At 38.8% G+C, this 12,222-nt stretch overlaps 1 long non-coding RNA gene across 1 annotated transcript; it reads left to right on the top strand.

The window, feature by feature from the left end:
• The first annotated feature begins 56 nt into the window (after positions 1–56).
• Positions 57–5,837, top strand: LOC123592585. The gene is made up of 3 exons (XR_006709847.1): positions 57–169; positions 4,761–4,868; positions 5,378–5,837. It is a non-coding gene; the product is annotated as an uncharacterized LOC123592585 (long non-coding RNA).
• The last annotated feature ends 6,385 nt before the right edge of the window (positions 5,838–12,222 follow it).

The following is a 12,222-nucleotide window of genomic DNA, read 5'->3' as shown; positions in this document are numbered from 1 at the left end:
GCCCAATCCCCTCGCAATGCGCGTGCGCCCTGGAACCGCTTCCTTTCCCAGGTCTAAGTTCGTGTCCGCGAACTCCCGCCTCTTCGCTTTTGCTCCGCTAGGGATTTCACGTGCGCCTAGGCGGCTGCGGAGGCGGGAGCCTGGCTGGGTCGCCTTTTCGAGGGCGCAGGTTGGTGGCTTGTGGGAGGCCACGACTTAGCTTTAACTGCTGGCGCAAACTATTGAGGGGCGTCCCTTTTCCCCCGTGGCGCCGGCGCGCCTTTCCGGAAGCTGGGAGCGTGGGCGCGCAGACAAGCTACCGCCCAAAAGTTTTGGCGACGAACTGGAGTCTTCTTGTCGCGGAAAGAGTGCACAGTGCCCGCACTATGGTTATTTGGAATCCGGAATCTACTTGCTGCCTGCGCTAGCACGGAGCAGCCACTCCCGGGTGGTTTTGGTCAAGACTTCGCTTGTAGAATTTTCTTTCAGGTTTCAGACTAAAGGTGTTACCGCTTAAATCAGTCCGTGGCGGTAGGGAAGTGGCTAGAATGAGGTGGTCCTTTGATTCGCTCATTCGACTTTATTTACATTTTTTTTTTTTTAATCTCCCTAAGTCTTTCACAGTCTTTTAGCCTCTCAAGTCCTTTAAAAATCTGGTATAAATTCACCTCTGAAGCCTTATTCTGGGCTCCTTACCTCAAGCACTCAACTCCTTTGACTTGCTGTCTCGTGTCCTAGTCTGTTGTCTTTGTGTCAGGGAGTTCCCCCACGCCCACTCCCAAGAACTACTTGCTGTGAACAATCGGTGTGATAAATGAGTGAAGGTGTATTAAGGGAGTAACAATTTTCGTTTAATCTTGAGGAACCGGGGTGATGGAGGACAGACCCGAAAAGCAGTGGGGGCATATGATACGAACTAAAGTACTTATTAGGGAAACGACTAGTGTTCCATTTTCACTTCAGTAATCAGGAGCAAAGTCTGGAAAATTAGGTTGGTAGTCTTAAGTCAACAGATAGGCTTGGACTTATACTGCCGGTTTTGGAGGAGCCATTGAAGAGTTTGAAGGGACAAATGACCGGATAAAACTTCTCTAGATTATCTACCTGATGTATTAAAGACTGGAGTAGGAAAAGCATGGAAAACAAGTTAGTAGCCTATGGTATTAGTGCAAGAAATGAGGAAACTTAGAACTAAATGGCATTAGGGCAGGGGTCTGCAAGCTTTTCTGTGAAGAGCCAAACATATTTTAGGCCTGTCTTTCATAATTACTCAACTGTCTTATAGTAAGAAAGCAACCTAAAAGATGCTTAGAGGAATGAGCATGATTGTGTTCCAGTAAAACTTTATTTATGGACACTGACATTTTAGGTGTCATGAAATACTATTTTTTTTCAACTCTTTAAACCTGTAAAAGCCATTTTTTGATCTACAGAGATGCAAAAAGAGTCTATAGGCCATAGTTTGCTCACCCCTGTACTTTCTTGGGGCAGAATGAACAGGATTTAATTGGGAAAAGTAAGTGACCATATGGTCTAGTCTCCAATCTAGAATATTTTTGGAACTGAAAGGTGGCACTATACACTGGGAGAACAGGATTAAAATTAGATTGTCCCAGGCAAATCTGAGTGGTCATCCTGAGGTTAATGGTTAGATGTCATAACTGCTTTAGGAGTTGGTAACAGGAAATGCCAGTGATGGAAACAGGATGATTGGGAAGAAACTGGTTTTGGAGAGAAGATGGATGCTTGGGATGAGATGCTTGGGAGAGAAGATAGCTACAACTGGGATGATCTCAATAAGCAGGAAGAAACCACCTGAGAAGCTGCATAGCAGGCCACTCCTTGTATGTTATTGACTGCACTGGGTCACTAACTATTCCCTAAACAGTAACTGACAAGGAGCTTGGGATTACCATGTCTGGTTAGTGTTTATCTGACTTTTGGCAGGTTTTATGCAGGATTGTGGCATGCATTGCTAGACACTTAGTATCTATGGCCCCTTCCCACTAAATGACAGTAGCACACCCCTGACATTGGGGCATCAAAAAAAAAAACAATCTTCTTTCCTCCCCTAGAAAGATGTTAGTTGAGTGGTTAAACCAAGTGGTTTAAACCATCAGGATTTACCTTGGAGCTGAATTATACACATGTATGTTTCTTTTCCCTCATTGGTTTGAAAGGAAGAGATGAATTGAGCAGTATTGAAGTTGTCAAGAAAATAGAGTGGGGAATGTTGGGTAGGTAACCAACATTGTTTGCCATGAGAGTAAAAAGTCAAACATTTTCTTCTATATCCTTGATAAAATAAATATCTCAACTTCTCCACACTTGAAGCCCACCCCCCCCCCCCCCCGCCCCCGGTCTAAAGTTTTTTTCTGAGCAACTTATTCTCATTCTAAGCCCCCTGAATTGGTTGAGAAGGCAGTTCTTTCTCTCTGCCAGGTAACAATCCCTCACAGTAGGATATTTCTGCTTTGAATACTGTAGTAACTTTCTGCTCTTCTTTCCCTTCTTTGTTCCACATGAAGGCACTAGTCCTGTATGCTGATTTTCTTAACTTGGACACCCTATCTCCAGTGGCACTCAGCTATTTAAAGGAAACAACTCAGAAATCTCAGTTGGCACTCAAAGTCGTCTATAAATCCACAAATGGCTTTGATTCCTCCCCTTCTGCAGCAAAACCTAATCTTTACACATAACTTCTATTACTTCGATGCATTTCCTTTTACAATACCTAATCTGCATCCTCCCCATTGCTAAATTCATTCCCCACTCCAAGACTTTACTCATTCTATTTCCTCATTGAGAGTGCCCTTCTTAATCCTTTCTCCACCCAAATTCTGTTACCTTCCAATTCCTTCTCTAATTCTGTCTCTGTCCCAGGCTGTATCAGCTCACAATCATCTCTTTCTCTGAATTTCTACCAATTTCTTCCCTATACTATCCATTTTATTTTATGCTCTTCTTGAGTATTTAGTTACTGAAACTCTGCTTTGGATCCCTACATGTCTCCTTTTGCATTTGTAGATATTCCTTTTCTGAGTCTTTTCCACCTCCCTTTTCCTCCTTATAATCCACCCCTGCTTCACCCAGAGGTCATCTATAAGCATCTGTCATTATCTGTGTTCTTTTCTCCTCTTGTTACTCTTTTTTCCTTGACATTTTATCTACTTAGTGATTTACTTCTCATCTCTATGGAAGATGTACCTCTCCAGCCCTGACCTCTCTCTGGGAGGTAATAGTACTGGCCACCAAATATTTCCATTTCTTTTCCCACACACATAGCAGACTTGCATTTCCCTATTCCTTTGAACTCAGTGTGGCCAATGAAATGTGATTGGAAGTGGTCTGTATCACTTCCAAGTAAAAGCTTAAAGAATGCACAATTTCTAAATTTTTTTTTTTCTTTTTAAAGGGAGATTCCGGGGTGGTTCAGTTGATTAGCGTCCAACTCTTGGTTTCAGCTCAGGGCATGATCTCACGGTTTGTGAGTTTGAGCCCTGCATCGGGCTCTGTGCTGACAGCATAGAGCCTGCTTAGGATTCTCTCTCCTTCTCTCTCTTCCCCTCCCCTGCTCATGCTCTCCCTCTCTCTCTCTCAAAATAAACTTAAGAAAAGAATGCATAATGTCTCATGCCCTCTTTCCTTTTGGCAAAATGATGGAATGTTTTAGTTATTGCTGTATAACAAACCACTCCAAATCTTAGTGACTTAAAATAGTAACTGGTTTGGGGCACCTGGGTGGCTCAGTCAGTTAAGTGTCCAACTTTGGCTCAGGTCATGATCTCAAGGCTCACGAGTTCAAGCACCGTGTTGGGCTCTGTTGTTGACAGCTCAGAGCCTGGAGCCAGCTTCAGATTCAGTGTCTCCCTCTGTCTCTGGCCCTCCTCCGCTCATGCTCATGCTCATGCTCTGTCTCTCTCTCTCTCTCAAAAATAAATAAACATTAAAAAAAAGAGTAACTTTTATTATCACTAATGGTTTTGTGGATTGATGGGCTCATGGGCAGCTGTCTTAACTTGCTTGGGGTCTCATGTGGTTCAGCCAGGTATTTTCTGGAGCTGGAGTAATTAGGAAGCTTGACTGGATGCGAGAATAGCCAAGGCTTTCTTCTTCCCAGTGTTATCCCAGACCCTTGCTTCACAATGGCTTCTCCAGCAGAGTAACCTAATTTCTTAGTAGTTCAGGACTCTCAAAAGTGCAAAAGCTTCCAGGTCTTGTAAGTCTTAGGCCTAGAAATGACACATTCTATTGGTTAAAGCAGTCACAGGGCCAGCTCAGTTTCAAGGGGAAGAGAAATAAACTCCACCTCTTGAATGGAGACTGGGGAGAAGAGTGATAAAGAATTTGTGGCCTTCGTTAATCTGTCACCCCGACAATGTTTCATATGGTGGTTGCTTACCTCAGTGAGGGTCCTAGATTCAGGACAAAGTAGAAAAGAGCCTTTAGGTGACAGACACAGTCGTATGAATGAGAAATACATCTCTGCTGTTCTAAACCACTGAGATGTTTAGAGCTGTTTGCTAGCAAACAAAACCTAATCTACACTAATACAAAAACTGGTACTGGAAGTAGGGCACTATTGCAGCAAAAACCTAAAATATGTGGCATTGACATATACGTGTCTGTTACAAATGTTAGTGGTTGGTTGGTAGGCAGCATCCAGTTCTGATTCACTTATGAATCTCCCAGCAAATCTAGCTCAGAAATTTGAGCTCAATAAATATTTCTTAAATAAGAGAGACTGTTTCTTATAATTCTGTTCTATATCTTTATTTTAGGGGGAAATACTTCTTTCCTGCATCAGATATTTCTTGAAGTATGGAGTGGGTGCCATGATCTTAACTCTCAATACTCTATTCCAGTGCTACTAACAAGTTTCCTGATGTGTAAGTTTGGCACATGCAGCCCACCTTCTCCCTTTCCCCTTTCCCATGGGAGTCAGGCCTCCCACAGAAAGTGTGCTTTCTACTCTACTGCTTCATATCTTAAATTTCACAGGGGCCTGCCCATGCCAGGGGATGCTTGGGTAAGCTTAACAGGATGGGCCCTTTGGGGGAGGTTTTTTTGTTTGTTTGTTTGTTTGTTTGTTTTTTCAGTTTTAGGAGTTAAGTTCACTGCCAGGGTAATTTAGGTAATTTAGTATCTGAACTTTTCATTTCTCCCTGGAAAATTCATATTGGGAGGGGGTCATAATCAAATTGAGCACATCTTTTTGGCTTTTAATTTTTAGAGTATTTTTAGTTATCATTTGATCTTCTTTTAGGAACTTCCTTTAATGTTGAAAAAGGTAGGGGGACATAATGTGAGACAGCAATAGAGCAGGTTTTCAATTATAGCCTTGGGTACAAAACAGCCTTGGAGCTGATTTAGTGATATGTTGTTTTGACCCATTCAGGACATTCAAGGGAACAAAATCTATACCAGTGACCCCAGGAGATTCCACAAAAGGGAGAAGAGACCTTATGAAGATGCGAGCACAATTGCCCTAACTGACCTCTGACTTCCTGTCCGAGGAGGATAACCATATCCGAAGTTGATCTCAGTGGTAAGCTGAAGGCATAAGGCAATGGTCTTTATACATTTTGCTGACATACCCCCCAAATAATTTTTAAGTTGATGTGTAAAATTTTTTGTCCTAAAATTAGTTGCAAAAGATGTAATTTCTGGTTAAAGTAAATATGAATATTTTAAAATAAAAAGGGTTAAGATGCATATAATCAAATCAAATTCCATAGAAATTGAACACTCATCATCATCCATTTTTATAGAAATTTACATTATTTTTTCTATGAGTTTGTATTTTCACTCTACTTCCCCACAAGAGTTTTAAAAATATATTTTTATGTTCAAATATATTTTACTGCTTGTTCTGTCATTCTTTTCTGCAATAAAATTTTGTTTATAATTAAAAAAAATTATGACTAAAAGTTGTAAGTGTCAAAAATTTCTTCTGGGTTGAATTATTATTACAATTATGAGTACATAATTGATTATAACTGTTACAAATTTCTTTTTATTTTTTAATTTTATTAAAAAATTTTTTTAAAATGTTTATTTATTTTTGAGAGAGAGAGACAGACAAAGTGGGAGCAGGGGAGGGGCAGAGAGAGAGGGAGACACAGAGTCCGAAGCAGGCTTCAGGCTCTGAGCTGTCAGCACAGAGCCCAATGTGGGGCTCGAACTCGCAAACTGCGAGATCATGACCTGAGCCGAAGTCAGACGCTTAACCGACTGAGCCACCCAGGCACCCCACATTACAAATTTTTACACATAGCTACTAAAGAGAACTAAAATTTTATTGGAAATATGTCTCTCAATGAAATGGTTGAAGCTCCCTCTTCCCAAATAGTTCATGAATGTAATTTTTTGCTAGGAGACAGAATAGAAGACAGAAAAAGACAGAATAATACCACTCGGTACAGGACTTACCCAAAATGACTAAATGATTATTGTAAATGCATTTCAAAATGCATTTATATAAAATAGAATACTATATGTAGAAAACTCCGTATCTAAATCTCCATAAAAGATAGGGATGAATAATGATGTTAAGAAATGGTTAACAAATGACAATGAGCAGTAGTGTTTGAGTAAAACAATATAGATTTTCTTTATTCAGTAATCTTTAGGTGAAAATTAATGAAAATATTTTCTCCTGTGAGTCTGTATAATTGCTCAAGAAAATACAAAACATTGACTTCTGATACATATTTCTTTTATGTATAACACTGATCTGTTTATTGGAAATTTGTAATTTTTTAACATTTTTTTCCTTGAAATCCTCTGAAATATGTAACTGAGACATAGGAGAATGAGATTTTACATCAAGTTCTTTCTCATTTCTGAGCAGGTGTGCCTTGTAGCTGACTAGTATTTCCCAGAATGTTTTCCACAAATTTTCCATATTTGAATTCTGAGACAGATATATGAAATTTTGCTGTGAGTTTGTTACCCAGATGAAGTAAGGCTCAACCTTCTTCAGTATTCCTCTTTGGTATCTCAACAGGATTCTTTGGCATTGTCAGGGAGTGGAGGCGGAAATAGTATTGGACCATTTCTGTGCTTCTCTCTTAACAGATGTATAAGATGAGGAAAATCAGGAAATCTTCCTACAGGCTTAGTGTGCCTCGATTAAATTAAATATTGACATTGGCATTAGCATTGTTTCTTTGGTGACTCAGATGCTTTTTTTTTTTTCAGTTTATTTTATTTATTTGTTTATTTATTTATTTATTTATTTTTACCATTTTATTTAATGTATTTTTTTAATTTACATCCAAGTTAGTTAGCATATGGTGCAACAATGATTTCAGGAGTAGATTCCTTAATGCCACTTACCCATTTAGCTCATCCCCCCTCCCACAACCCCTCCAGTAACCCTCTGTTTGTTCTCCATATTTAAGAGTCTCTTATGTTTTGTCCTCCTTCCTGTTTATATATTATTTTTGCTTCCCTTCCCTTATGTTCATCTGTTCTGTGTCTTAAAGTCCTCATATGAGTGAAGTCATATATTTGTCTTTCTCTGACTGACAAATTTCGCTTAGCATAATACCCTCTGGTTCCATCCGCGTGGTTGCAAATGACAAGGTTTCATTCTTTTTGATTGCCAAGTAATACTCCATTGCATGTATGTGTATATGTGTGTATACATACATATATATGTATACATATATATACACACATATATATACATACATGGATGAAGAAGATGTATGTATGTGTGTGTATATATGTATACACATATATACATATACATATATGTATACACATATACACACATACATACCATGTATGTATACATGTGTACACATGTGTATATACATATATACACATACATACCATGTCTGTATACACGTGTACACATGTGTATATACATATATACATATATGTATACACATATATGTATACATATACACACACATACATACATACATACCACATCTTTATCCATTCATTCATCGATGGACATTTGGGCTCTTTCCATACTTTGGCTATTGTTGATAGTGCTGCTATAAACATGGGGGTGCATGTGCCCCTTTGAAACAGCATACCTGTATCCCTTAGATAAATACCTAGTACTATAATTGCTGGGTCATAGAGTAGTTCTATTTTTAGTTTTTTGAGGAACCTCCATATTGTTTTCCAGAGTGTCTGCACCAGCTTGCATTCCCACCAGCAGTGCAAAAGAGATCCTCTTTCTCCACATCTTCCCTAACATCTGTTGTTGCCTGAGTTGTTAATGTTAGCCATTCTGACAGGTGTGAGGTGGTATCTCATTGTGGTTTTGATTTGTATTTCCCTGACGATGAGTGATGTTGAGCATTTTTTCATGTGTCGGTTGGCCATCTGGATGTCTTCTTTGGAGAAGTTCTATTCATGTCTTTTGCCCATTTCTGCACTGGATTATTTGTTTTTTTGGTGTTGAGTTTGAGAAGTTCTTTATAAAGGATTTTGGATACTAACCCTTTATCTGATATGTCATTTGCAAATATCTTCTCACATTCTGTCGGTTACCTTTTAGTTTTCCTGATTGTTTCCTTCGATGTGCAGAAGCTTTTTACTGTGATGAGGTCCCAATAGTTCATTTTTGCTTTTGTTTCCCTTGCCTCCAGAAGCTTTTTTGTACACGGGAACATTTGCCATCATAAGATCTGGGATGAGTGAGAGGATGTCTGTTTTTTATAAGTGGGAAAAGAATGATTTTTACAGGAAGTTGGAAAAACAGAATTGTTGTGACATTTCAACTTCAGTTATATTTTAGGCAGCTCAGTTTTAGGAAAGAGTAGATGAAAGTTGAATAAATGGGATTGATTTCCTAAAAATCATCTGTGTTTTCCTTGGAAAGTACTTATAGAATCCCAGTGTAGATAGACTCCAGTTTGAAAACTACTAAGTTTAAGACAATAAAATTATGTAGGGAATACAGTGTAGTTGCAGGGGATTCTGTTAGCGCTCTTAGCCTCTTGGGCCTCTTGGCCTCTTCCCCATTGGCAAGATGCTGAATGGTGAGAAACTAGGTGAGAAAGCTCAGCCTTGTGGCCAGTTTTACTCTTGGAGCAAGGCTGCCATCAGGAATCATGCCTTCTGGTCTGTTTCTTTTTACTGCAGATTTTACAGGGACATGTCTTCAAGTGGGTGGAGGGGAGAGTCTCTGTCATCCTGCTCTGCCAGTCAGTGACTCAGTGGTAAGTATGCCTGCTCCCATTGGTGGTGCCTTGTTCCCAGCATCAGCTTTATCAGTAAGAGTGATAATTTTCAGCTGTCTACTGTTTTGCCTGTTTTTCAGTTTGTTCACAACTTGGTAGGAAAAAGGATGTGGTTTACTGTGTCCCCTAAATACTCTCCATTCTTAATAGTGCTATGAATATTAACACAATAAATATGTACTGTGAGTTTTCCTGAGTTCTTTTAGCCATGAAGTTATTATCAATGCTGCTTGCTTTTTTTCCTAATAGATTTGTGCATAGCAGTAAGTGTAGTTTGTTTTCAAATGTTATTTTCCAAGAGACTATCACTGGGCAATATACATAAAACATCAGAAGAGTTAAGTTCAGGAGAAAAAGAATTGCTCTGTAGCCTTAAAGAGTTCTTTAACATACACTATGTCCCAAGTTTCACAGAAGGTGAATGAATACATTAATAGGTTGACTGAGGAAATTGGGCTTGCTATTCTGTTTCTTCCTGTGCTATAATTTACCTAGGTTGCTAAGCCTTAGTTTGAACATTCATAAAACAATGGTATAAAGTATGGCCATTATATGAGAAAATAAGATTATAAAGCAAAATAAGGAAGTGATAACTAATAGAAGCTCTGGGCATAAATATCTCTCGAATTTCAAGGAAATGGCACTTTTTAAAGGGACACAAATCTATGTTCTCTAAGCACTTGGGTCTTTATAAAATGACCTATGTTTTTGATTGCAAAAAAATCTGTCAAGTTTAAAAGGTTTAATTTAACACAAAATAAACTCTTCTTGAATTCTCTACAATGGATTTGTGCAGATAATTCAAGTATTGTCCTACACTAGCAGAAATTTTGACTGACTTTGACTTTGTTGTGGTTATTGAAAGGAAGTTCTCCAGTAGAACCCTGCTTTTTAAAAAGAAACAGGTTCAGGAATTTCTGACAAGAAGAACCAAAAGATCACAGTTTTGATTCTTCTTTTCCTCTTGCCTCTAACATCTAATTTAACATCAAGTCCTATTGACCCTGTTTCCAAAATAGTATATCAAACATGACCAACCACTTCTCCATAGGTCTACTGCTACTATCCTAGTACAAAATCAGTTGCTCTGATTTGGACAATGACAACAGCTTCTTGTTTGTTCATTCTTACCTTCTTTGTCATTAACCATTTAACAATATAAATCAGACTCTATCACCTCTCTATCTATACTTCGCTAATGTCTTTCTTTTGCATTGTAATAAAACCCAAACTCCTTATCATGGCCTATATCATCTATTCTACACCTACCTTATGGTCACTCTCCTATTACCTTCCTTGCTCATTATGTTCCAGCCATATTGTTTTTCCATCTTTGTTTGAATATTCCAAGCTCATTCCTATTTTATTTTCTAAGGCCTGACTGAGAATATTCTCATCACTTAGGACTCAGCTCAAATGTTCACCCCTCAAAGAAGCTGATGTATGTCTAAAGAGCTCTAACTCTGTCTCCCTCAACTTCAATCATTCCCTATCCTGCTTAATTTTCTTTATCACATTTAGCACTACCTGAAATTATCTTATTTTTACATGTTTATTTTCTATCCCTCTGCTCACCCCCAATAGAATGTGATTCCATGATGGTAGAGCTGTTGGTCCTGTTTCCTGCTGTGTTGTCACAGTTTAGAATGAAGGTTGTTATTGATGGGAGTTATTAAATATTTGCTGAATGAGTGAATGAATTTTTCCAGTTTTTGCCAGCATATGGAGGTTTTTCCCTCTAGGGCAGAACTTAACCAAGCTACAAGATTGACATATAAAACCGTTATGTCAATATGTTAGTTTTCAGTGAGCAATATAACTGTCACATGGACTCAGACTTGCACTGATATGACCTGTTGAGGATTTTCTGCCTATGGGCTGACAAACAAAAGACTGGGGATTAAAGCAGAAACTTTTTGGGAAAAAATAGAATACAAGAAATGGGAATTAGATGGCTTGTATAGTTAAATATATCCATTTATTTAACAAATGTTTATAGGTATCTGACTGTGTTCTGTGCTAGGTACTGAAGAATCAACAAGGAATAATATCAAGTACCAGCCCTTATGGGTTTGCAGTCTAGTTGGGGAAGCTGGTGATAAACTGACAATTACAAATAAATGTCAAAAGTACTCTTTTTAGGTTAATGTCAGGGTGATATGTTTAGACCTAGAAGGGAAACTGAGCCTTGGGGGACTGAAGTGAGTTTCCCAGGAAATGTTATATGAGCTCTGAGGAATTAGCCAGGCAGAACAAGGAATGGCATGGTGGAGGAAGGGTAGTGCTGGCAGAAGCTGCAGTCCAACCAAAGGTCTAGAACCTGGAGAAAGCAGGGCTTTCTAAAAACTCCAAGTAGATCTATGTGGCTGGAGTCGAGTTTGAGGTTGGAGCGGGGTAGGGTGAGAAGGCTGGTGATAAGAGCCATGGACTTCGGTTTGGACTTTATCCTGATAAGAGGTAAAAGGGAGCCATAGAAAGTTTTTGTTTTGGTGGAGAGATGGAGTTCTTCTTTCACTTTGCCAGAGTACAGCCAGTACTTTGCATTCTTTTGTCACAAAGATTTTTCCATGAACATCTGGGTAAGGTCCACACTCCTTTTCCTTGCACTCAAGACCTTTCCTTTGCTCACTCTCAGCCTTATATCTGCTGCTCTCCATTGTGTATTCTGTGCTCTAACCTGCCAAATTTCTCAGTTTCCAGACTCACTCTCCAATCTTTAATTATGCTTTTGTATCCACCATTCCTGTTAGTACCCTCACCCACCCCACTTCCAAAAAATGTTATTGGATTATTCTTCAAACTACAAAACTACATGTTCTTTGCAACAAGCCAAACAAAACAAATGTGCAAAGAAAAAGTTAAAATTTTCTTTCTTCCTCTCACCATTAAACCCATGTACAATGTGCTTAAAATATTTTTATGCTCTGAATGCTCAACTATATTTAATAAATACTCTAAAATATTTTTAACTAACGTAGATCTATGCTATAAAATTTGTACAGCTTTCACCCCCACTCCCCAAACAATACGGGCA

This window comes from Leopardus geoffroyi, chromosome B1 (assembly GCF_018350155.1).
Source record: "Leopardus geoffroyi isolate Oge1 chromosome B1, O.geoffroyi_Oge1_pat1.0, whole genome shotgun sequence".
NCBI classification, from domain to species: domain Eukaryota; kingdom Metazoa; phylum Chordata; class Mammalia; order Carnivora; family Felidae; genus Leopardus; species Leopardus geoffroyi.
Note: the sequence above shows the minus strand (reverse complement) of the source record. Positions and strands in the feature narration are given on the sequence as shown.